Source organism: Ursus arctos, unplaced genomic scaffold, assembly GCF_023065955.2.
Source record: "Ursus arctos isolate Adak ecotype North America unplaced genomic scaffold, UrsArc2.0 scaffold_24, whole genome shotgun sequence".
NCBI lineage: Eukaryota > Metazoa > Chordata > Mammalia > Carnivora > Ursidae > Ursus > Ursus arctos.
The window spans coordinates 29,351,302-29,378,758 of record NW_026622919.1 but is presented as its reverse complement, the minus strand read 5'-3'; the positions used below and the strand labels follow the sequence as shown (position 1 = coordinate 29,378,758).

At 41.7% G+C, this 27,457-nt stretch overlaps 1 protein-coding gene across 1 annotated transcript in view; it reads right to left on the bottom strand.

The window, feature by feature from the left end:
* Positions 1-22,094, bottom strand: part of ANKFN1 (ankyrin repeat and fibronectin type III domain containing 1) — a 376,358-nt gene extending 354,264 nt beyond the window's left edge. Inside the window, exon 1 of the mRNA XM_026517400.4 lies at positions 21,796-22,094. The gene's annotated coding sequence lies outside the window, so the exon portion shown is untranslated. The remainder of the gene's footprint in view (positions 1-21,795) is intronic.
* Positions 22,095-27,457: the final 5,363 nt, after the last annotated feature.

The following is a 27,457-nucleotide window of genomic DNA, read 5'->3' as shown; positions in this document are numbered from 1 at the left end:
TTTCCCTTACAATTTTGAGATGTAGTTTCTTCTAACAAACTGACCAAAATACACTCAGATGATAGTGTATTGCTCTGTTTTGTTCACCTGTTTATATCCCTTCCTTTTTTGTTGTTGTTGTTGTTGGTTTTTTCTTGTCTTTTAATTTCCATTTTTAGTTACATTATATTCTTTTATTGTCTTTAATTTTCATTTTTGTACATATATGTTTTTGTTTCTTTACAATTTTGGGATATAGTTTTCTAAAAAACAGACCAAAATACACACAGAATCCAATGTGTTGCTCTATTTTGCTCACCTGATTATATTCTTTTTCTTTCCCCCGTTAAAAAAAAATTTTTTTTTTTCCTGGTTTCAGGTCTCTTCTGATTTGTTTAGTGTATATTTCTCTGGGGTTGTTGTTGCCACTTCAGTATTTTGTTCTCTTGTTCATCTATTCTTCTCTGGACAGAATGATAAGATGGAAAAACTCACCTCAAAAAAGAGAACAAGAGGTAGTACTGACTGCCAGGGACCTAATCAGTATGGACATAAGTAAGATGTTGGAACTGGAGTTCAGACTAACAATTACAGATACTAGCTGAACTTGAAAAAAGCATAGAAGACACTAAAGAATCCCTTTCTGGAGAAATAAAAGAACTAAAATGTAACCAAGTTGAAATCAAAAAGGCTATTAATGAGATGCAATAAAAAAACAGAGGATAAATGAGGGAGAAGAGAAAATTAGTGACATAGCAGACAAAATGATGGAGAATAAAGAAGGTGAGAAAAAGAGACATAAACAACCACTGGATCACGAGGGGAGAATTTGAGAGATAAATGATACCATAAAGTGAAACAATATTAGAATAATTGGGATCCCAGAAGAAGAGGAAAGAGAGAGGGGGCAGAACATATATTGGAGCAAATTATAGTGGAGAACTTCCCTAATCTGGGGGAAGGAAACAGGCATCAATATCCAGGAGGCACAGAGAACCTCTCTCAAAATCAATAAAAATCAGTCAACACCCCACCATTTAACAGTGAAATTTGCAAATCTCAGAGACAGAGAAAATCCTGAAAGCAGCTCGGGAGAAGAGGTCTATAACCTATAAGGGTAGAAACATTAGGTTGGCAGCAGACCTATTTACAGAGACCTGGCAGGCCAGAAAAGACTGGCATGATATATTCAGGGTGCTAAATGAGAAAAATAGGCATCCAAGAATATTTAGCCAGCTAGGATGTCATTCAAAATAGAAGGAGTGATAACAAGCTTCTAGGAGAAATAGAAACTAAAAGAATTTGTGATCACCAAACCAGCCCTATAAGAAATATTAAAAGGGATCATCTAAGCAAAGAGAGAGCCCCGAAAGTAATATAGACCAGAAAGGAACAGAGACAATATACAGTAACAGTCACCTCACAGGTAATACAATGGCCCTAAATTCATATCTTTCAGTAGTTACTCTGAATGCAAATGGGCTAAATCAATCAAAAGACATAGGGTATCTGATTGGATAAAAAAGCAAGGCCGATCGATATGCTGTCTGCAGGAGACTCATTTTAGACCCAAAAACACCTCCAGATTTAGAGTGAGGGGGTGGAAAACCATTTATCATGCTAACAGACATCAAAAGAAAGCTGCGGTAGCAATCCTTTTATCAGACAAATTAGATTTTAAAACAAAGACTGTAAGAGATGAGGAAGGATACTATATCATACTTAAAGGGTCTATCCAACAAGAAGATCTAACAATTGTAAATATTTATGCCCCTAACATGGGAGCAGCCAATTGTATAAGCCAATTAATAACAAAATTTTAAAAACACATTGATAATAATACAATAATAGTAGCGTACTTTTAACAAACCCCTCACTGCAATGGATAGATCATCTAAGCAGAAGATCAACAAGGAAACAAGGACTTTGAATGACACACTGGACCAGATGGACTTCATGGATATATTCAGAGCATTCTATCCTAAAGCATCAGAATACACATTCTTCCTGAGTGCACATGGAACATTCTCCAGACTGGATCACATAATAAGTCCAAATCAAGTCTCAACTGGTACCAAAAGATTGGGATCACTCCCTGCATATTTTCAGACCATAATGCTTTGAAATTTGAACTCAATCACAAGAGGAAATTTGGAAAGAAGTCAAATTCATGGAGGCTAAAGAGCATCCCACTAAAGAATGAATGGGTCAACCAGGAAATTAAAGAAGCATTTAAAAAAATTCATGGAAACAAATGAAAATAAAAACACAATGATTCAAAACTTTGGGATGCAGCAAAGGCAGTCCTGAGAGGGAAGTATATAGCACTACAAGTCTTTTTTGAGAAATAAGAAAGGTTTCAGATACACAAGCTAACCTTATACCTAAAGCTTGAGAAAGAACAGCAAATAAAGCCTAACCCCAGCAGGAGAAGAGAAATAATAAAGATTAGGGCTGAAATCAATGAAATAGAAACCAGAACAGTAGAATAGATCAATGAAACTAGTAGCTGGTTCTTTGGAAGAATTCATAAGACTGATAAACCCCTGGCCAGCCTTATCCAAAAGAAAAGAGAAAAGACCCAAATAAATAAAATAATGAGTGAAAGAGGAGAGATCACAACCAACACTGAAGAAATACAATTATAAGAACATATTATGAGCAACTATATGCAAACAAATTAGGCAATTTGGAAGAAATGGATGCATTCCTAGAGAAGTATAAACTATTAAAACTGAAACAGGAAAAAAAAGAAAATCCGAACAGATCCATAACCAGCAAGGAAACAGAAACAGTAACCAAAAATCTCCCAAAAAACAGGAGCCTAGGGCCAGATGGCTTCCCAGGGGAATTCTACCAAACATTTAAAGAAGAATTAATAACTCTTCTTCTGAAGCTGTTTCAAAAAATAGAAATGGAAGGAACACTTCCAAACTCTTTCTATGAGGCCAGCATTACCTTGATCCCAAAACCAAAGACCCCACCAAAAAGGAGAATTACAGACCAATATCCCTGATGAACACGAATGCAAAAATTCTCACCAACATACTAGCCAATAGGATCCAACAGTCCATTAAAAGAATTATTCACCACAACCAAGTGGGATTTATTCCTAGGCAGCAAGGGTGGTTCAACATCGCAAATCAATAAATGTGATATACTACATAAATAAAAGAAAGGACAAAAACCAAACCATATGATCCTCTCAATAGATACAAAAAAAGCATTTGACAAAGTACAGCAGCCTTTCTTGATTAAAACTCTTCAGCGTGTAGGGATAGAGGGAACACACCTCAATATCATAAAAGACATATGCAAAAAGCCCACAGTGAATATCATTCTCAATGAGTAAAAATTGAAAGCTTTTCCCTAAGGTCAGGAACACGGCTGGGATGTGTACTATCACCACTGCTGTTCAACAATAAGACTCCACCTCCAAATTATTAGAACTTTTACAGCAATTCAGCAATGTGGCAGAATATAAAATCAATGCACAGAAATCAGTTGCATTTCTATACACTAACAATGAGACAGAAGAAAGAGAAATTAAGGAGTCGATCCTATTTTTAGTTGCACCAAAAACCATAAGGTACTTAGGAATAAACCAAACCAAAGAGGCAAAGGAGTTGTACTCTGAAAACTATGTAACACTCATGAAAGAAACTGAGGAAGACACAAAGAAATGGAAAAAATGTTCCATGCTCGTGGATTGGAAGAACAAATATTGTTAAAACGCTGTTGCTACCTAGAGCAATCTACACATTCAGTGCAATCCCTATCAAAATACCATCAACATTTTTTTTTGCAGAACTGGAACAAATAATCCTAGAATTTGTGTGGAACCAGAAGAGACCCCCAAATCCCCAAAGGAAAGTTGAAAAAGAAAACCAAAGCTGGTGGCATCACAATTCTGCACTTCAAGCTCTATTACAAAGCTGTAATCACCAAAACAGTATGGTACTGGCACAAAAACAGACACATAGATCAATGGAACAGAATAGAGAACCCAGAAATGGACCCTCAACTGTATGGTCAACTAATCTTCGACAAAGCAGGAAAGAATATCCAATGGAAAAAACACAGTCTCTTCAACAAATGGTGTTGGGAAAATTGGACAGCCATGTGCAGAAGAATGAAACTGGACACATACACCATACACAAAAATAGACTCAAAATGGATGAAAGACCTAAATGTTAAGAGAAGAGAATCCTAGAAGAGAACATAGGCAGCAACCTCTTCAACCTCAGCCGCAGCAATTTCTTGCTAGACTCATCTCCAGAGGCAAGGGAAACAAAGGCAAAAATGAGCTATTGGGACTTCACCAAGATACAAAGCTTTTGCACGCAAAGGAAATGGTCGACAAAACCAAAAGACAGCTGACAGAATGGGAGAAGATATTTGAAAATGACATATCAGATAAAGGACTAGTATCCAAAATCTATAAAGAACTTATCAAACTCAACACCCAAAGAACAAATAATCCAATCAAGAAATGGGCAGAAGACATGAACAGACATTTCTCCAAAGAAGACATCCAACTGGCCAACAGACACATGAAAAAATCCTCAGCATCACTCGGCATCAGGGAAATACAAATCAAAACTATGATGAGATACCACCTCACACCAGTCAGAATGGCTAAAATTAACAAGTCAGGAAACAACAGATGTTGGCGAGGATGGGGAGAAAGGGGAACCCTCTTACACTGTTGGTGGGAATGCAAGTTGGTACAGCCAAGGGCACCTGCATCCCAATGTTTATCGCATCAGTGTCCGCAGTAGCCAGACTATGGAAAGATCCCAGATGTCCACCGACAGATGAATGAATGAAGAAGAAGTGGTATATATCTACAATGGAACATTACTCAGCCCTCAAAAAATGAAATCTTGCCATTTGCAACCACGTGGATGGAACTAGAGGGTATTATGCTAAGCAAAGTAAGTTAGTCATAGAAAGACAGTTATCATATGATCTCACTGATATGTGGAATTTAAGAAACAAAACAGAGGAGCATAGAGGAAGGGAGGGAAAAATAAAACAGGATGTTATCAGAGAGGGAGACAAACCATAAGAGACTCTTAACCATAGGAAACAAACTGAGGGTTGCTGGAGGGGAGGGGTGTAGAGGGATTGGGTACCTGGGTGATGGGCATTAAGGCAGACACGTGATGTAATGAGCTCTGGGTGTTAAATACAACTGATGAATCACTGAACTCTACCTCTGAAACTAATAATACACTATATGTTAATTAACTGAATTTAAATAAACAAAAACAAAAATTAAAAAATAAACAACAAAAAAACACTTTGGAAAAACATAACAGAATCTGGAATCTCTACAGCAACACAATGGCTAGAGGAGAGGTGTAAATTGAGGAGATTGGCATTTAAGTTAGCTGTCAAGGTTGCCAGGGAGTTAGGCAGAGAGGACAGAAAACAATTTTTTTTTTAAGATTTTATTTATTTGAGAGACAGCACAAGAAGGTGGAGGGGCAGAGGGAGAGGGAGAAACAGACTCCTCACTGAACACGGAGACAGACGTGGGGATCATGACCTGAGCCAAAGGCAGATGCTTAACCGTCTGAGCCACAGATGCCTCAGGACAGGAACCAATTTTTAAGAAAGTGCACAATAAGAGCCAAAAGTGGAAATGACAGGAACCAGGAGACCAGTCCAAAGAGTATGACGAAGGTAAAAAAAATATACAGGTACAAATACAGGTACATGGCAGGGCTAGAACAAAAACAAGAGCAGGGCCAGCTATGAGGAAGCAGGCTAGAGAGAAGGATTTAAGAGATTAGGAAGACAGATTTGGGTCAGATTCACAGGCTGTAGGTCAGCAGGTTTCCCCTGTGAGGATGGGGCACATTTTGCCTGTTCATGAAAGGCCTCCTGGCCCTGCAACTTCAGGTTCTTTATTCCTTTATCCTTTCAAGAGGAGAGCACTGAACAGGCTGATTCGAGAGTTACCACCACCTTCAATGGGTAAAATAAAAAAAATCCAGTGGTTGGTCAACAGAGTGGGGAAGTCTTATTCTAGGTGAAGAAGGATCATCGGTCCAGTTCAAGATCAAAGCCAGCACAAGACAAAGCTCAACCTCTCTCCAATATGACCTACCCTGTATTCTGTCAAATAACAAATATAGTGACATGATTTGGTCTGGGTGGATGAATCTCCTTGTCTGGTTACTCCCTATCAGTGTTAGATCAATGTTTTACTTTCATGTTGAGGAGAAAGAGATACCATAAGAACACAAAATCTTAGCAAAGATCTTTTTGTGTTCATGACAGGTCCATATCACGACCCTAGAGATGTCCCAAAAATCAAATCTCTCATTTGGGACTAAGGAAATTCTTAATATTATAATCATAAATAAGTTGGTAACAGACTGAAGAGAAATATTACCTGCTGATGTTTACTCAACAGGATTTTTGTTTCTTCTTGTCTCCCTGCTTTCTGCCACCAAACCACCTATCTAGTATAATTGAGCAGCGATATAACCTCAGCATGTGGCACTGACTCAAAAATTTCCCAAGGTATCCCCATTGTTATAGAACTAAAGAGAAAATTCTCCATCAGATTAACTCCCACTGGACTCAAACTCCAGAAATTCCTAGTATAAACCAAGGGGCCCTTGTTTGTCTGCAGCCTTGCATAACCCCTTTTAAACAAGCAAACCTCCAGGCACCAAAGGCAACTGGACATGCCACATCTGAGCAGGACACTCAGCCTATCTGGAGCCGCCACCTCACCCCGCCCCATGCTTTGCTCTCTGATGCCCATTTATCCCAGCTTCAGTTTGAGCTACCCTCCATTTTACTCCCTTGCTCTTCAGAATGGGCACTTTATACTGCTTCTTAGCTTGATTGTTGGTTCCCTCTTTGACTGCATTTCTCCTCACCACAGTGACTGTCCTGGCTTTGGTGATGCCAAGTTAAAACCCACATCTTGTCCAGTCTAGCCTGGCTCTGAGGATCTTCGACAGACCACAGACCCTCAAAGCCATGTTATTTCCATAAAATGATTGTAGACTGACACCTGGAGAGCTTGACCTTCCAGAACACATCTCTGCAGTTCAATTTCTTTCCTTAGAGTGGCAACCCAAGAAGCACATGAGAAACGGAATCTCTTTGTCAGAGTCCTTGCACATTTAGGCAGAGGCTGTTCTTTCAGAAATGGTAACTCTCTCCAGCTACAGGAAGAATGGGATAGTGTCAATGTTACAGATACATTCTTTTCTGGATAAGGAGGCACAAGAAGGCTCTGCCTTATTATTACAATATATAATGAAGGAAGAAGACCCTGCCATCCCCTGAGCATTATCTCTAGGTCCTCTAGGGCTAGCATTCTATGTTCATTACCAGGATACAGCTGGCTTTGTGGAAGAATTTACTTGGAGTAAAATCAACCTGAGTTTCAAGTTTACCCTGCTCCTGAGGCTTTGGGACTCAGATTCCTCATGTATAAAATGAGTATATTGCCCAGTAGGTGTGTGTGTGTGTGTGTGTGTGTGTGTGTGTGTGTGTGTGTGTATGCTCGTGCACACGTTGTGCCAAGTACTGTTCCAATCACGTTATAAATGTTACTTCATTTAGTCTCTGTATATTATAAAGCAGGTACCATTGTTACCACCTCACTCTATGGATGGAGAAACTGAACCACAAAGAAATCAAGCTGCTTTTGAAGGATACACAGCTAACAAGTAGCAGAGTCTGAATTCGAAGTTGGTGCTCTTAACCACTTCAGAGTTGATGCTCTTAACCACTGCCCTCTGCTGTCCCCACATAGTACCCCCTATAGTTGGCACTCAGCAAATGAGGGCAATTATAACAATCACTGCAATTATATCCTCACCACATACTAAGGGCAATTCCACAATGTGTTGTCTATTCATTCAACTAGCAGATTATGTAAATGTGCTGAGTGCTTGTATAATGCAAATGTGCTTACAAAATGTGAAATATAAATTAAATCATTTATCTCTCCATGCACTTCTGCAACATCTATCCCCATTGTAGCAGCAGCACCTGGTGCCCCGTGGGTGTTGAGCGAATGCTTATTAATTTGTAGCTCACACTGTCTGGTTGTAGAACATAACAATATAAATATTATCATTAATATTACAATTGTCAAAAATAAGAATTCCATATTAAAGAGTAAGTGCCACCAGAACACGAGTGTACAAAGGCCCAGACTTAGTGACCTTTCCAAATACTGGCAAGTTCTAAATTCTGAAGCAGACACAGGGTCATCAGCTTTGTTCTGAGAGATTTGTTTCTGTCTTTGGGAACGCATATTTTCTGAGAAATTTGACATTTCTTCCTCTCAGTCTTGCTCTCAAGTTTGGCCACTTCAGAAATTTGACAAGGGCATGCAAAATCACCACTTGCCCATCTCTGCCATTAACACTTGATACAGTTCACGTTCAGCATCTGGGTTAACCTCTGTTGGAGAAAGCTTGCAGAACTAGGACCCTAATAATCACTAATGCACAATGTACCAGGCCACAATGTACTAGCTCACCCTTTCCTTTCATGTTAAACTCACCACCTTAACTAAGTGGCCCTTTGCAAAGCCAGCCTTGTGACTAATGGGCCTTTGATCAGTTTGCTTCCTGACAGCTGTACATATAAATGAATGTTTATTCCAATTAAGTAATGAACATTGATTCTTCTTACCCTCTGACTGCAAAATGTCCCTTCATCTCAAAGCACCCCCACCATTCTTATGTCAAGGATAATATCTTCTCATTTGAGAAAACTCTGCTTGGGGGCTAGAGCATGTACAGTCTAGAACACTGGAGAGAAAGAGCAAGGGTTGAAAAAGTAGTGGGACAGATTTTCTAAAATCTGCTAGCATGATCTAGTGTGGTCAGGAAAGCTACAATTTTTTGAGCACCTGCAATTGGTAGTATGTAAAGTACTCTACATTATTTCATTTTATCTTCCTATTGATCTTATAAGTATCATCAGATCCATTGTATAGAGGAGGAAAATGAAGAAAATGAAGCTAGGGGGTTGGGAGGAGTAGCTAAATGACTTGCTGTGGTTATGTGGCTGGTCAGTGACTAATGTTCAAATGGACTAATTCTAGGTTCTACATGAAGTTTTATTTCCCCAACACCTTGGATGATCATTATAGTTTTCTTATACACTAGAAATAGTACTGGGTTTGAGATCCGGCTCCATTTCCTGCTAGCTCTATGGCCGTGAATAAGTTGCATATCTTTTTTGATCTAGAGCTCTTCATCTGCAAAGCAAAATATACCAGAATCCACTCTGCTTACCTGACCAAACACTTGTGAATGGGACTTGCACATAATCATGAGCTGTCCCAACTTGATGGATTACTGGCATGTTTACAAACAGACTTTGTTAATCTGTTGCAGTCTCTGGGCCACTCTGACACTTTGTTGCTTCCCCTTCCTTACTCTCCAAAAGCAACTCTTGGGTCGACTTTGCCAATAACAGATTTGTTTCCATTATTAGGGATGATGCTGTCTTGAAATTGGAACAGAAATGGCAATTGAATATGCTTTCATGGGAATTTCAAAGATTCCCTTTTTCTTGGGGAAAGAGGAAATAGGAGCCAAAGGAACAGCAATTAAATCTGTAGTTTCAAAACAAATGCTACTAAGGCACAGATGATATCATGCAATAGTTGGAATTTCTCCTGTTTTCTCAGGCTAACAAAGCAGGGGCAGCCCTCTGAAATCTCACACCAGCTGTCAGCATCTGTTCCAGGGGTTGCCACTCCCATGTACCTCTGTCAAATTCCTCTCTCTCCAACCCAAAGCTGTTGGACTTAGCTCCTAGCAAAACCCAGGAAATCACGAGGGAGTTTGGTGCTGCTTCGGCTCTCTGGGGCTCATGAGGCATCAGAGGGCTCTTTCTCTACGTGGCAGTTTCCTAGGATGGAGACTCACTGATCACATAACAGTAACCATGAACTGAGGGGTCTGTGTCCTGACAGATGATCCACCCAGCCCCTCCAATGCCAGGTGAGCTGACACACCCTACAGGAGACAAGAGGAAATTGTAGCCTGTGCAATCAGCATTTCCTCTCAAGTGTACTGAAATCCCTGTGTATTTTATCCAGAAAGTAGACTAATCAAGGAATACCAGGCTGAATCTAATGCCCATTTTGTGCAAGATATTTCCTGGGGTTTAAAAACCAGTAAGACAGCTTGATGGTTCCACAAAACATTAAACGTAGAATGACCAGGAGACCCAGCAATTCCACTCCTGGGTAGATACTCCCAAACTGACAACAAGTACTTAAACAAATTCTTATACACAAATGTCCAAATACACTGTAGCCGAAAGGTGAAGACAACCCGAATGTCCACCAACAGATGACTGGATATACACATTGTAGTGCACTTCTACGATAGAATATCATTCAGCCACAAAGAGGACTGAAGTACTGACACACGCTACAATGTGGATGAACTTAAGAACATGTTCGGTGAAAGAAGCCAGCCACAAAAGGTCACATATTGAATGATTCCATTTACATGGAACATCCAAAATAGGTAAATCCACAGACACAGAGAGAAGACTGGTCATCACCAGGGACTGAAAGGAAGAGGGAATGGGGACTAAGTGCTTAATTGGTAAAGGGCTTTATTTTAGAGTAGACTGATGGAAATGTTTTGGAACTAGACAGGTGTGGTTGTACAACATCACGAATGTATAAAATGCCACAGAATTATTCATTTTACAATGGTTAATTTTATGTTATATGAATTTCACCTCAATTTCACCCTACTACCAAAGCCTGTGGCTTCCCCTGAAATGCATAAAAATAAAGATAGATTGATGAATGGACAGACATAAATAAGTGACAAAGAACAAAATATTAATTGTAGAATCCAGGTAGTAGGTCCATGGGTGTTCACTGTAAAATTCAATATTTCAATATATTTGTACATTTTTATAATAAAATATTAGGAAAATAATAAAACCTGGCACTTAGCATTCCATCGGGCAAACTGGAAAAGAGGTACTAAAATCTTGTTCTCCAACATAGGTCTTCCTGTCTTGGACATAGCCAAGTATGTGTTTGGGAATTTTTCAGGATAAATTAGCTGAGCTTTTTCCACTATATGCATTCCTCACTTCCCCTTCTCACCCCCACTTCATCCATCTGCAGATAAAGCTATCATTTCATGATAATAACTGCTATTTACACACATCTGCCACAGCCAGATCCTCTGCCAGGGGACTTATATTCATTATCTCCAATGCTCTTACCACTCAAAGTAGGTTACAGTTGAGAAGCCTTCCATAATAATGAGTAATACCACACAAAATTAAAATATATACATTCTATACAACTACATTGTATAGGAAGTAGAAAACAGACAAAATGACTTTATGCTGTTTAGAGGGGGATAATGCTACCCTTTGTTGGTAGTTGACCGGAAGGCTCATGGCGTCATTTTGTTTCTTGATGCAACGGTGATTACAAGAGTACATTCACTTTGTAAAGATCCATTGAACTATAACTATGTTTTGCCTTTTGCATATATACTATATATTAATAAAAGTTTAATAAAAATGAATCAATGAAATATAAGTAAAATTAATTAGTAAAACCAAAAGCTGGTCTATTGAAAGATTAATTTAAAAAATCAAGAGAGGGGTGCCTGGGCTCAGTCACTTGAGTGTCCGACTCTTGATTTCAACTCAGGTCATTTTCTCAGGGTTTTGAGATTGAGCCCTGTGTTGGGCTCTGCACTGGATGTGGAGCCTGCTTGAGATTCTCTATCTCCCCCTCTCCCTCTGCCCTCCCCTACCCTGACCCCTCCCCACTTGCACCTTCTCCCCATCAAAAAAAAAAAAAATCAATTAGGAATAAGAAGGGACATTAACTGCCAATATATAGGGAGTTGCAATTTTACAGTAGAATACTGTAGAGCAGGCTTATTCCAACAGCCTCTACAATCTTGATGAAATAGATGCTTTTCTAAGAAAACTAAACTAGGATTGTAAGTAAGAGCAGCCAATCACATACTTTGCTGCTGTCAGGAGTCCAAACAATAGCTGAATTCACAAATCCCTCTTCTCCTGTTAACACCTGTAGGGGCCACAGCCGCACATACACAGACTGACCAACTGGTGAACAGCTAGGAGGCCCTATGAATTGTAGGCCCCTTGTTCTGCAGAAGCTATAAAACCCTGCCAAAGAAAGAAGGAGGTGAGGGTCACTGTGGTCAGAATCTAAATCTATTTCTTATCAAACTGGAGCACTGGGCTGTGTTCTTGTTGCCTTCTTGAGGCCAGGTGATGACTAAGTAAGAGTAGATGGCTCAAACCTATCAAACAGATGCAATGCTATATTGGGGATAGCGATAGCATTTTTGTTGTAGTAAGCATTGTTTTGTTTAAAAACAGGAAACCACCTTTTGATTATCTGACAGGTGGCTGGAAGTGTTACTTCTGCTTTAAGTACGTTTTCAAAGAAAAGTCAACCCATGGGACTCCTGGGTGGCTCAGTTGGTTAAGCGTCTGCCTTCGTCTCAGGTCATGATCTCAGGGTTCTGGGATCGAGCCCCATGTTGGGCTCTCTGCTCAGCGGGGAGTCTGCTTCTCTCTCTCTCTCTCAAATAAATAAATAAAATCTTAAAAAAAGAAAAAGAAAAAGAAAAGTCAACCCATGCGGCATGGAGGGAAAGGAATACAACAAAAGTTAAGTTTAGGCAATAATCCATTAGCAGCTGGGCAGGATATAGTTGAGGAAACATTTTCTCTGCAAGCCCTAACTTGACACCTTGAGATAACAAGCTTCAAGCAGGAAGAGATGGTCAAATGAATGAGACATTGCAGAAAGGATCAGAAGGGCCAAAGGGAACCAGGTTTTATGACGCTGGACAACCTAAACTCTCCTGTCACTTCAGAAAGGCAGCTTTTGTAATGAGAACGAAAGTCAGCACAGAAATGAGTGAAACGTGAGTGGAGGAGGGGTCCTTTCTTGGAACGGTGGGTGGAGGTTAGGAGTTGTGAGATATGGTGTTGTTAAAAGAGGTTTCAGGGGCGCCTGGGTGGCGCAGTCCTTAAGCGTCTGCCTTCGGCTTAGGGCGTGATCCCAGTGTTCTGGGATTGAGCCCCGCATCAGGCTCTTCTGCTGGAGCCTGCTTCTTCCTCTCCCACTCCCCCTGCTTGTGTTCCCTCTCTCACTGGCTGTCTCTCTCTGTCAAATAAATAAATAAAATCTTAAAAAAAAAAAAGGTTTCAATTTTGTAAATGTATACACTTGTATCAAAAAGTATTACCATACTGTATAGAGGTTTCAGTTTTGAAGGTAGAATCACAGAGATAGTGGTTTGTGATTAGGAAGGAACTAAGCATATTTGTAGACTAAAGGGAAGGATCAAGCTGAAAATGTTAAAGATACAAAAAAGAAAGTGGAAAAAAATGAATGAAGCAAGATCCCAGATTCAGGAGGATGAGAGTATGTAGACTCAAGGGAAAGGTTTGGCTTTAAAAAGGAGGCTGGGTTAACAACTAGCATAATCTCTGTAGTGGCTGAATACTGGCCCCCAAAAAGTCATGTCCATTTCTAAATCACCAGTACTTATGGATGTGACCTTACTTGGAAACAAGGTCTTGGCAGATGTAATTAAGGATTGCCGGATGAGATCAATCCAGTAACTGGTGTCTTTATAAGAGGAAAAGGCAGCAGCTTTGAGACACACAGACACAGAGTAGACCCACAGGGGAGAAAGCCAGGTGAAGGTGGAGACAGAAGGGATCGTGAGCCCCAAACCAATGAAAGCTTCGAGCCACTAGGACCTGAAAGAGGCAAGGACGGATTCTCCCCGAGAGCCTTCAAGAGGGAGGACAGCCCCGCCAATATCTTTGCTTCAGGATTCTGGCCTCCAAGAAATGTGAGAGAATGAATTTCTATTGTTAAGCCACATGGTCCGTGGGCATTTGTTATGGCAGCCCTGGGAAACTAATACAACCACCAAACTCCAGGTTAAAAAATGCACCCATAGAATGAGCAAACCCAAGATATACTGACATAGTTCAGAGATGTGTCCTCACTCAGTGGTTGGGTTAGGAGGCCAGTCAGCTTAGTAAAACTTTGTCCCTGGTACAACCATGGCTGTGTTGACCTCAGCCTTGAAGGCATCCTTCCTAGCTGACATCCAACTTTAGCCTTGCACTTTCCATTGCCCTAGGTGGCATTTCTCACGGTGCCCCCAAAGCTCATCCTGCTTGCTTTCAGTTCAAAGTATTATATCCTCCAGTCTCTCTCTGCAAACCATATATATTTGCATGAAAAGTCCAGTTAAGGAGGCCATGAACAAAAGGCATGTGATATTCTCTCTCTGTGTGTATGTGTATTCTCCGATTTTAATTCAGGCAGCTGCTCAGTTTCTCCTGGGCACCCATACAAACACTTACCTTCATGGTTGGTCTTAGTTCTGATTCCTACCACTTAAGTTCAAGTTCCTCAATTCTTCATGACTTAATGTGCCACCAATTACAGCAAAACAAAACACTGAGAATCATTTTTTGAACCATTTTGAACCATTTTAGCTCCCTAGCTGGGATTCAAAGAAAGAGGATATTAATTCTATATATCTAATTCACTGAGAAATCCCCAATCTAGAATCACTATAGGTCATCCCGATTCCAAAGGGGGCATTAGGGGGAAAAAAAATGCGACAGAGGAACACATTCATTGGATTCACGTGTATTTAGTACCTATGCACCACCATGTAGTTGGCTAGGTATTAGAAATATATGTATGACTAAGAGGAATGAGTCTGACCTTCAAAGAACTCACTGTCTCCATGTGTAGTTTGTTAAAAGCCATTTGATCGAACAATACGAGTACAGTAGGATAAGCATTATCTTTTGGTGTAAATGGTATAAACTGCTTAGGAATCTTGGGAAGGGAGTATTTCTGGAGATGAGGTAGGGGCTCATACTAGATACTCTCCAAATGCCCTCCTAGAACCACCCTCCACTTTTTCCCACCGGCTCTGTGCTCCTGGAGGTGACCTCTATGAACTGTATTGTCTGGGCACTGGTGCCTTCTGGCTTCCAGATGGGTTCAGTCAATGGGAAGACATGAGAGGGTGGAGGAGAAAGAGCTACCTTCCATTCACAGTGCACATTGTCAGGGACTGCACTGCTCTAGGAAAGGCCACAGTTTCCGTCTAGAGGTTGCTCTTATGATCTGGTCATGTTCTATTAACTGCTCCCTCCTTCCTGCTTCCAGAAGCTGCTAGCCTTGGTCTGCTTCCCCATTCCACCTTGGCTTCCCTTAACTTTGCCTGCGTCATTGTAAAGAGTGAGTCCCATCACGCAACTCCCTGCAACCACTCACTAGGGTGTGCCACCTGTTTCCCCTGTGCAATGCTGGGGTCGAGAGATGCTTCCCAGAGAGCAGGACCTTTGAACTCTGTTCTGAAGAACAAGTGAGGTTTTGCAGGTGCATACAGGTAGGGTGGGGTGTCCTAGGCTGAAGCAAGAACGTTGTTGAGGCAGGGAGGCCTGGGAGAACACTGCACATTTGGGGACACATAAGTAATACTTATCTTCTTAGAGAGAGGCCTGCTGGGAATGGGGAAAGGAAACTGGAAAGCTGAAAGGCCTTGGGTGCTGTGCTAAGGCTTTCAGACTTTATCCTATTAGATGATGGGAAGTTTAGAAAACATTAACAATATTCCGATATCCTGAAGCCCCAGATACCCAGGTCTTTTACGAAACCTGTATTTCAGAAATGATGGCTAATATAGATCTCTGCTCTGAATTTATGCTTTATTGGTTTTGTACTCTTCCCTGTATTGGTTAATAAAATTCTCTCCTAGACTGTGCACTAAGGAAATGATGTTTTAAAAACATCAAATCCCTTCAAAGTCTCCCCCTCAGTTTATTGGGTCTTCTACTTATGTATTATGGAAAAAGGGAATATTCCTCTTGAGAAATGTCATGGTTTCATTCAATTATGGAAAACTTTACTTAATGTGACAATCTTTCACCAATCCTTATAGAAAGGAGTGATTGATCAGGGCTAAGATTCTTGGTTCAGTCTTAGGGAGGGGGGAAGGAAGAGGGAAGCCAAAGTAACATATGGTAAAGGTAAAGGCCTTTCCAGATCCGGTAAAGGCTAGCAGAGGCCTTGTGTGGGGGGGCAGGAAGGAGGAAGCAGCAAGGAAGAGAGAGAAGTTCAGAGCAGTGAGGTCTACTAGAAATACAATACAAACAAGGCGAGGCACATATGCACTTTTAAATGTTGTAGAAGCCACATTTTTTTTTACTTTTTTCTTAAGTAAAAAGAGGTGGAAGTAAGCCAAATGTCCACTGATGGATGAGTGGATGAACGAAATGTGGCATATCCACCTAATGGAATATTATTCAGCCTTAAAAAGGAAAGAAATTCTGACACATAATACAATATGGATTAATCTTAAGGCCACTTATGAGTATTTAGAGTAGTAAGAATCATAAAAACAAAAAGTAGAAAGGTGGTTGCCAGGGGTTGGAGGAAGTAAAAATGGGGAGTTGTTGAATGGGTATAGATGATCAGTTTTGCAAGATAAAAAGAATTTCAGAGCTAGATTGCAGAACAATGAGAATATACTTAACACTACGGAACTGTACACCTGAAAATAGTTGTTGACATGGGGCACTGCTCAGTCAGTTAAGCGTCTGCCTTCGGCTCAGGTCATGATCCCAGGTCATGACTCCCTGCTCAGTGGGGAATGTGCTTCTCCCTCTCCCTCTCTCCTCCCTCTCCACTTGCGCTCTGTCTCTCGCTTTTTCTCTCTCAAATAAATAAATAAAATCTTTAAAAAAAAAGAAAATGGTTGATGACAAACTTCATATTATATGCATTTTACCACAATTTTGAAATAGTTAAAAAGAAACAATAAAATTAATTTTTAAAGCATATTTTATTTAGGGGCGCTTGGGTGGCTCAGTCAGTTAAGTGTCCAACTCTTGATTTTGGCTCAGGTCATGATCTCAGGGTCTTGAAATCAAGCCCCAAGTCAGGCTCCATGCTGGGTATGGAGCCTGCTTAAGATTCTCTCTCACCCTCTCCCTCTGCCCCCCCCCCCACACTTGCGCACACGCTCTCTCTCTCTCTCTCTCTCTCTATATATATATATATAAAATTTAAACCATAATATCCACAACATTATCATTTCAATCTGTAATCAATACAAATTTAGTAATATAATCTATATTTTTTCATACTGAGCTATTGAGATCTGGTGTATTTTTTTATTTACACTTATGGCACTCAGTCTAAACTTTCCACATATCAAGCATTCAATAGCCACATGTGGCTAACTGCTACCATATTGGGATAGTGCAGGTCTAGAGCTCTGGAACAAAGGTGGGTGCACCAGTGACTTGCCCCATGATGATTATCTTTTTTCAGAGCCTTCCTTTAGGAATTTGCCTTTGAGGTAGTACCCAGCATGGGCTGAGACCTAAGATTTTTGTGTAGCATCATAGGACGATGATCTAAAAGCCATCCCAGAACCCCAAGTCGAAAGAGATCAGAAAAGGCACTGAGCTCACCTCCACTGTCCCAGTCAAACCCTTTGCTGCGATGGCTCTGGCCCTTGATCAGTGCTAAGCTGGTGCATCTATGACGTGCGGTCAGTGGTAAGAGACATCAGAGTGAGACTCACTAGCTCCATGACCTTGGACAATTTGCATAACATCTCAGAGCTTGAATTTCTTATTGGTGGAACAGAGGTAAGGATGGTGGAATCTTACAAGGGTGTTGTGAGAATTATATCAATGTATGCATAAAGCTTTGGGGAAAGGTGCCTGGTGCACAGCAAATAGTGTTAGTCACCACTGTTATAAAATCACCATCACCATCGTCATTATATTCACCATTAGTACATCTCAGCCATGAATGGTGCTTGGCATTCTTTCAGACTTTCGATCATTCCCTCAGCCAATGTTAAACAAGGTGATGGTGAGTAAGTAAGAACACAGACTCTGGAGCTAGATGGCTTCGGTTCAAATTGCAGTGCTAGCATTTTCAAGCGGAGAGAGATTCGTTTTTTTCCCCTCAGTGTCTCCTCCTCCCCTCCACCTTCCCCTGATCCTCACACACAAGACTCCAGCTACCCCCCAGCATAACCTCCTTGTCTCTCAACTCATAAATCTGCAAAATGGGAATACTAATGGAAACACTGCGTAGGACTGCTGTGAGTGTTGAGGGCAGTAATGTAGATGGAGCACTTAACACATGTCCTGGCACACCTCAGCAAGGTGGAAGCTGCTACTGCTGGTGAAAGACTGGAGATGCGGCAGGGAATAAAGCAGATACCAACCTCGCCTCTCAGGGCATGAACTTGCAGCAAGCTAGCCCTTAAACCAATAATAGAAATAAAGACTGAGGAGTGTCCTATGGGAAGTGCAGAGTGTTATCATATGGGAAGTGCTTACTAATGTCTTTCTTAAATACTTGTACTATAATCTAAAAGCCTGCTGTCCTCTCCTTAGTAACAAAAGCTCTCCTCTCACTGGTAGATCACGAGCACAACATTTCTCTTGGATTGTCCAACATCTGAAGCAGCAAGACTCCGTTCCCTCTTAGACCACTGCCCCCTCCCTTCCACTTGAATTCAGACACGTCAGTGGCCTGCCAGTTGTATGAGGCAGTGCTGCTTCTATTAAGCCCTTGCAGACCGAGTCAATAACACCCTTCAAAAACTCACATGTATCAAACCCGCTTATGGATGGTAAGAAAATCGTGTTCCCAAGGCACAAGTCATTTCCCATCTGTGTAGGTTAGGGTGGGCAAACACATACCGAGTTTCTGTGTGGCTCCCACTGGGCACTCTTGGCCTTTGCACAAGTAATGACAAAATGAACAGGAGATTAGCACTGAAGCACTTTATGGTGAGCTACACAGGAGGTGAGAAGAGCACAGATTAATCTCCAAATTGACAAGGTACAAGGGTAGAGGAAATAAAAGAAATAACAATTGTTGATAAAACTGTCTTTACAGGAGGTAGGAACTGAAAAAGAAGCATTCTACAGTTCTTATTTGCTAAGAGCTGGCATTCAGCCCTGTCTGACCTGCACTGTTAAAGCACATGCATTGGGAGGACACACGGCAGTGAGACTCTACAGTATGCTCCTTTTGTCCCTGATAAGCTTAGCCAGTCCTCACCTTCTGCAGGACCCCACTCCCACCTACTCTGTCAGGCCTCAGCCTCAAATCCTGCCCAGGGAGTGAGTCCACCTCTACGCTGGCTCTGTCGGGGCCAAGGAGCCTGCCGCGACTGTGCTCCAGGGCTTGGAGATAATTCCAAGCTGGCTTCATCTCCTGTGATCCCTTCTCATCTTTCTCAGGTGGTCTGGTACAGGATGGAGAGCTTCTGCCCCACCCGTCTTTACTCCTGTTTACAGGGATGGAAAGGGGAGGCTGCTGGACTTGGATTCCTCATGGGAATTCTTGACAAAGTGAGGGAACCTGAGGAACTACAGGCTTGTCCTGGGAAGGATGACACCGCTTGGCTTACCTGGACTCAAAGCCAGCTTTAAAAAAGTGACCAGTACCTTTTTATAACTCCTAATTTAGAGAGAGAGAGAAAGAAAACAAGAATCTAATGTGCATGAGTTTCTAGATAAATCTACATTTATCCAGACTAGATTACTGATGGTTTTTGGACAATGAAACTATGTTACAGAGAATAGTTTGGTAATAGACATGAAAAGCCACAAAAATGTTCATATTTTTACCTCATTAATAGCAATATTGAGAATCCATCCACCCTCCCAATGTTTTTATAAAGAAAGAGAAATAAAACTGCTTTATGCACAGAAATATTCATAGTGGCCTAACAATCATGGGAAAACTAGAAGCAATTTAAATAGCCAACAATTGCTAAACAGATTATGGCATATCCACTTAAGGGATTAATCCATTTAATCCAGCCATAATTAGCCATCTACGTGAAAATTGGCTGGACGTTGGGAAATCATTTATGGAATAACACTGGGAAAAGAAAGAGCAAATAAATATATCTAGACTGTGGTTATAATTGTGTCAAAAAAGACATATTTGGACAAAGGCTGGGAGAGAGCTCAGAGAAGAAAGGGAGATACTAAAAGGGCAATATTAGGAGAAAGTCTTTAAAAAAAAAAAAAGTTGATAATGGGTCCACAACGCATCTCTACCAGTAATGCCAAAAATAAATCATAACAAAGCATAGGCATCAGATTACTCATCTTGCCTCATTTGTTTGGCTTTCCCTGGGTTGCTTAAGTTAGATCCTTCCAACCTGTATGGCAAGACTCCCCACGTGTAATGGATGGAGCCCAGACAACGTGATGCTGCAAATATTGACCCCTTTCCACTGGGCTAGCCGCTCATCCCCAACTTGAACAGCCTCATCTGTTGACCCTGGAGTGCTGTGGCATGAGAAAGTTGGAAAGTACTCCCTCGGTGAGAGGATTCCCTGTGAAGCCAATCCCCTGGTTCCTATGTCATGCACACCCCATAACAACTTGGGAGTGGGTCCCTGACGCTCCAGCATAATGGCATTCAGTTGTGCAGCCCCGCATGGGCAGCCTGCTCTCCTCCTAGCCAAGTCCCTGGGGGAAGTGTCTCTGAGTCTTCCACCTTCATTACGCACAGCTGCTCAAAGGCTGCTCTTAGGACAAGGAAGTGTCCTTCCTCGGCCCCCTCCTTCTCCCCTTATTCCTCTTCTCCTGGAGAAGATCAACTTGTGGCACATTTACAGCAAATGCTTATGCAGGTAAACACTCAGCCTGACATAATCGGCCACATCAAAGCTTCTAAAGAGAGAAGGAAGGAAGCAAGGGTGGGAAAACAAACAACAAAAAAGCAACCATGTCTTCAGAAAAACAGAATCCAAGCAAGTGGGTGACCGGGTGTACTTTTGCTCAGCTCATTATTTAGCATCAGTAACAATAACCCAAAGATGTTAACCGGCTCCCTATGCTAAGACAAACTGCTGCTGGGCTGCACTAGTGGTTTAAACAAAAACATTTTCTCCTGCCCCTTTGCAGCTTCAATCTACCCAATGTTCACAGTAAATTCCAGAGTTTGATTAAAAACAACAACAACAACATTAACAAAAAACTTTCCCCAAGTTCAAGAAGGCATCAATGCTGTCAACCCTGAGAGACCTACTTATTTCGTCCTGGGCTGAGCAGATGCATGAAATGCAGCCCATGCTTTTCCATGCCCAGGATATGCCCACTGAGCTCTTTTAACGGAGAGAATGGGGATGTTAAACTGTGTTGGATTTGGTGCTGTTTACTATAGACGACTTGAGCTGAGAACCAGAGATACAAAAGTCACCCCCAGCCTTTGTGGCTAGCAGGATTGCAAACACCCCTGCAGACGAGCAGCTCTGTGGCAAAGAATCTCCGTGAGAGCTACACATCTGCAAAAGAAACTTGGGAAAGAAACCCTCTGAGAGAGTCCTTCCACTCAGGAAAGCTCTCTCAGGCTCAGGTGTCTTTCTGCCATGCAGCCCACTCTCAGGGATGAAGGAAAAGAAGAAGAAGAAGAAGAAAAAAAAAAAAGAAAACAAAAAGAAAAATTCCCCACCTGCTGCTTACACGTATTACGATCAGCGGAGAAAATGCAAGTGCGTGTGGGCACACTCTTGCATCTCCTTTGGAAGAGGAGGGCAGATCCCAAATGCACTAGTTAATTGTGTAAACCATCCCTCCCACCCCCAGCCACATGGAAAGCTCCAACCCACACACGCACGCCCACCTCACAGCCAAGCCCCCTCCCCAGCATTGCTTTCCCAGCTCTAGAGAAATCATAAAATGCTACTCACATGCGGCAGCTTCAGCCTCCCTCTACCTCTTCCCAGCCTGTGCACGGGCTCCAGTTGCGGCTGCTGCTGCTGCCGCTGCGGCTGCTGCTTTTTCTGTTGCAAGTGAAACAAACCTTCATCGACAGAGATGGTTTTCCTCTGGGCTGCTTTGTCTGAGATTCCCCAGATGAACACCGACTCGTTTATGTCATTATCTGAGTTCGATAGCTCCCCTAACACAGGCAAGGCTTTGGGGCTGTCATCTTCCACCGGCTGGGCTTCTGGTGAGAGAAACAACAGACCTGAAACTGACAACTGATCACATCAAAACACTCCAGGGGATGGCAACCCAAGACTACAGAAGTAACACATTAGCTTGCAACGATACCATGCACAGGCGTAGATCATCTGTCTTCTCCTGGCACTGTGAGCCTAACCACGTTGAAGAGACATTATTTATGAACCTACAGCTTGCAGAATGACTCCAGGTGAAGCCATATGGGCATTATAAAGCATAGTGTCACAGAAGGGTTCTGCCACCCTCAGACACATGCAATGTCAATAAGGGGGTTAATACCATTCGGTAGTTAAAAGTTAAAGGCTATCAGACAGAACAAGGTTTATATACACTGAAGGAGACTTAGGTTCAAATGTGAGCTCCATCCTTTAGTAGCTGTGTCAATTTGGGTGAAGTCCTTATTTTCTGGGACTCTCTTCATCGGCACATTAGGGATAATAAAACTTACCCTATAGAAGAGCTGCAGGAGGTAAGTGCAAGGGTGTATATAAATAATTGCATAAAATGCATGTCTCATAGTAGACACTCCATAAGAAAAATAAAGATCCCTCACCCTGTAGTAGTATTTACTTACTATGGGGACTCTTCATCTCTTAATGAACAACCTTGGTTTTGGTATATTATAAAACATCAGGGTCATTCCAGTGGTCCATGTAATTAATTGCTTCCTCAGAGGAAACAAATAACGATATTCTACATATTTGGATAAGCCTGAATTTTTAGCTCTTAACCATGCAAAAAATGCTGGGATGGCCATTTCTCAGATATGGGAAACAGAGCCACTGGTTTATCAAAATTGCTCAACAAGGAGAAGACACTGACTCCTACTGCTTTCCCTTAGAAACAGACTTGTGAGAACAGAATGTAAATCTACTCTCATTGAAGACCTTCCTTTAGGAAGCTTGGATTTCTCATGACTGACAGATTTTGATAAGGGGATCCTCAATAGGGAAATCTGTACTCACTTCATAGAGTAAGAGTCCAAGTGATGACAAAACATCCAAACTGTGAATGCCGGGTAGACCCCTGAGGCCCTCTGCCCAACTTCACTTTTCCCAGCTGAGAACATGGACGTTCAGGAGCTGGTCATTACTGACCCATCCCCCATTTCCCACTATACCCAAAGCAGAAGATGGAAGCTTGAACAAATGCCAGTTGTCTGGGGGATTTCTACCATGTTGAGGTAGTTTCAGTGAAGCCAACACAAACTAGACCCAGGGTTGGCAAATGGCTTAACCCAGTCTTACCCCATCTTACCCCACAAAGGATGTTAGATGGAAAATATGCTTCTGGGTCCCAGCCATATGCCACTGCTCTCCAGGTGAATCAGGGTGAATAAACAAATGTTAAAAACCTGGACCACAGCAGTTGCTGATAAAGGGAAGACTGAGGAGAAAAAGAAATAACCAAATAGTCAACCAAATCCCAAATAGGTTCCTTTTTTTAAAAAAAGATTTTATTTATTTATTTGACAGAGACAGCCAGTGAGAGAGGGAACACAAGCAGGGGAAGTGGGAGAGGAAAAAGCAGGCTCATAGCGGAGGAGCCTGATGTGGGGCTCGATCCCAGAACGCTGGGATCACGCCCTGAGCTGAAGGCAGACGCTTAACGACTACGCCACCCAGGAGCCCCAGGTTCCTTGTAAGAGTTCAGAAAGCCTCAGTAAGATACCACAAACATGGAAAGAACATTCTCGGAGGAATGTGTGCCCAGTATGTGGCACAGTGTCTACGACACTGTAAATGCTCAATGAATGTTAGTAATTGATAATAAAAATAAAATAAAATAACCAGTAAAGACGGAGATGAAGGAATTTCTTCATAAGTAATTTGAGCTCATAAATTATACTGGGCATGACACTAACATTTTACCACGTTGTCTCATTCAATTCTCACAGCAACTTGAGAGAGATAAATCCCCAATTTGTGGATAAAGAAACTGAGGCTCAGGTACTTAATGAAGAAGTGTTCACAAAGTCCCACTACTACATTTGCCCAACTACCAGCACCTGTGATTGTAGACTCTGCTTCCTTCCCGTTTCTGTGGATGAACTGTCCATTTCCCCAAAAGTCACCTCTTGCCTACTCAAGGACATCACTGCAGCCATGTGTTCTTGTCTTTACTTCACTATCAATTTTTCCTTCTGTACCATATTGTTCTCAACACCTCTATGTTATTTGTTATCCTACGTGTAAAAGATACCTTCAGTTGATCCCATGTCCCCCTCCAGCAACTGCCCACTTACATGCTCCCCTGTATAGTAAAAATCCTTTCAAGAATGGTCAAAACTCATTGTCTAAACTCCCCTTCTCTCTTGAACTCACTCTAATCTGGCTTTTACTGCCACCACTCTACCTGCCCTTGTCACTCTAAACTGCTCTTGTCAGCGGCACTGACAGCTTCTACATTTCTATGTCAGTCCTTACCCTCATTTGGCCTGCCAGCAACACCTGAAACAGGTAAGCAATCTTTTCCTCCTTTAAACTTTCTTCAGTTGGCTCGCAGGGCCCCACACTGCCCAGGTTTTCCTTCTACCTCACTGGCTGTCCTTTCTCAGTCATCTCTACTGGTACCACCTCTCTTCTAGTTACTGGGGAGACAGTGTTAGCAGGGAGTTAGAATCCCAGACTCTGAAGCCTGACAGTCCAGGTTGGAATTCTGGCTACACAACTCAGCAGGTACATGACCTTGGGCAAGTTCCTTAACCTTTTTCTCCCAGTCTCCTAATCTACAAAATAAGGGTAATAATGGGAACCACCTTATGAGGTTGTCATGAAAATTAAATGAGTTCATATACAAAAACACTCAGAACAGGGTCTGGTACACCATAAGTATTACATGAGCATTAACATTTTATTACCCACTTTTTTTTTTTTTGAAGATTTTATTTATTTATTTGACAGACAGAGCAACAGCTAGAGAGAGAGGGAACACAACCAGGGGGAGTGGGAGAGGAAGAAGCAGGCTCCCAGTGGAGCAGGGAGCCCGATGCAGGGCTCGATCCCAGGACCCTGGGATCATGCCCGGAGCCAAAGGCAGACGCTTAACAACTGAGCCACCCAGGCCCCCCTATTACCCACATCTTAACATCAAGAGCCTAAGGGCTCGCCCTTGGAGACTGTCCTTCTCTGGGTGATCTTATTATTTCTCATTGCTTTATATAACATCTAGAGAGATATTTAAATCTACAGTCTAGACCTCTTCTCTACAAGGTGCAGTGGTCTAATTATCTCCTCTTACACGTTTAATAAGCATCTCAAACTTGATATATCCAAAACCAAAAACCTGGTTTTCTCAACCAACCTACACCCCTCATTGTTTTCTTCATCCCAGTTGACAACTCCATCTTTCCAACTTCTCAGGTCAAAAACCTTGAAGTTATTCTTGACTTCTCATTCCCTCACAACCAACATGTAGTCTCTCAGCAAATCCTGATGACACTACCTTTATTTTTTTAAAAGATTTTATTTATCAATTTGAGAGAGAGAGAGAGAGAGAGAGAGAGAGAGCGAGCACAAGGAGGGGGAGTGGCAGACAGAGCAGCCAAGGGAGAAGCAGGCTCCCAGTTGAGCCAGGAGCCAGATGTAGGACTCGATCCCAGGACCCCGGGGTCATGACCTGAGCCAAAGGCAGACACTTAGCCAACTGAGCCACCCAGGCGTCCCAACACTAGCCTTAAATATATCCACAATTTGACCACCTCTCACTTTCTCTATGGCTGCTCACCTGGTCCAAGACACCATAATCTCTTGCACAATCATTTTAATAGCCTTGTAACCATTCTGCATGCTTCTACCCCTTCCCTCCTATAGTCTATTGTCAACACAGTGTGATCTTTTAAAACTTGGAGGCAGATCATACCATTTCCCTGTTCAAAACTCTCCATAAGCCTCCTTTCTCACTTAGGAAAAAAGGTCATGTCTTTATTGGCCTACAAGGCCTGACCCTCTGTCCCCCCTTCTTCTACCTCTTTGAGCTCAACTCCTATTACTCTCCCCATTACTCCCAATGCCCTAGACATAAATCCCTCTTGCTGCAATTTAAGCACACCATGAGACCCACCCCAGGACCTTTGAATTTACCATTTCCTGTGCCTGGAACACTCTATCCCCAAATACCTGATTAGTTTCTTTACTCCTTCAGCCCTCTTTTCAGTGTCACTCCCTTGGTGCACCTTCACTGATCACCCTCTTTTAACTGCTCTCCTCTCAGCACTCCCCTTCCCCCACCTGTACTTTTCTCCATAATACTAATCACCAGATAACATACTGTATATTTCCTATTTTTGTATGTGTTGTCTCTCAAAGTCTCCCCCTATGAAATGTAAGCTTCATGAGAGTTAGACTTTTTTAAAAACTCTTTTTGTCACTGTTGTTCACCATGCTTAGAGTACAGTCTGCACCAAGTAAATGCTCATTAAATATTTCTTCAATTGATGGATAGAACTAAGAGGATTAAATCTCTTATCAAAGGGCACAGAGTTAGTACATGATCAACTTAAGCAGATATGTCTGCTTCTATAGCCCATATTATTTCCAAAGCACAGGCAATGTCTCTATTAATGTGTTGTGCAAATCATTCCAGACGTACTGTGTACAAAAGCCACGTTTTAATTTCTAATGATTGGTGGGGCTTCTGCTACATTTCAATGGCTTCAGGCTGCATGTCTGTCATTGCTTGCTAACATTTCTATCAACAAAATACTTTGTGAGCTACAAGTGTATTTTACCAAAGGGAAGAACAGCCACTTTATTCCTTTGAATAGACTTATTGAAAGTAGCATTCTGGCTGAAATGAGAATTTTCCTTATGGCAGATGTCCTTGACTATCCATTCAGAGATAAGAAACAATCTCTAACACCTTTTAAATTTCTTTCATGCACCAAATTATTTGAGAAAAAAATAAACGATGCCCTGGAATAGCTGAATTCTTGAAACATGTTTCAGGAGTGGTAGTTGAGCGCTGCAAGGGATCAGAGACTCTGTGAGTTGTTTTCAACAATATGTAGGAAAATAAAATTGTTTTTCTTTTGTCAATTTTCATTTGTTACTCTGAGGATCTCTTAATGTAGATGAATCTATCTATCAGGAAAACATGCTGTTCACGTGGGGCAGAATACTAAGAGACCCTACATTGTGGGAGAACACTGGTCAAGTGGCAAAGACCTCTGGTTTAGGAGTCAAAAATTTAGGTTCCATTCCCAGTTCTATCCCTGAAGTCAGGGTGACCTTGGGGAAAGCTCTTTTTTTTTTTTTTTTTTAAAGATTTTATTTATTTATTCGACAGAGATAGAGACAGCCAGCGAGAGAGGGAACACAAGCAGGGGGAGTGGGAGAGGAAGAAGCAGGCTCGTAGCGGAGGAGCCTGATGTGGGGCTCAATCCCA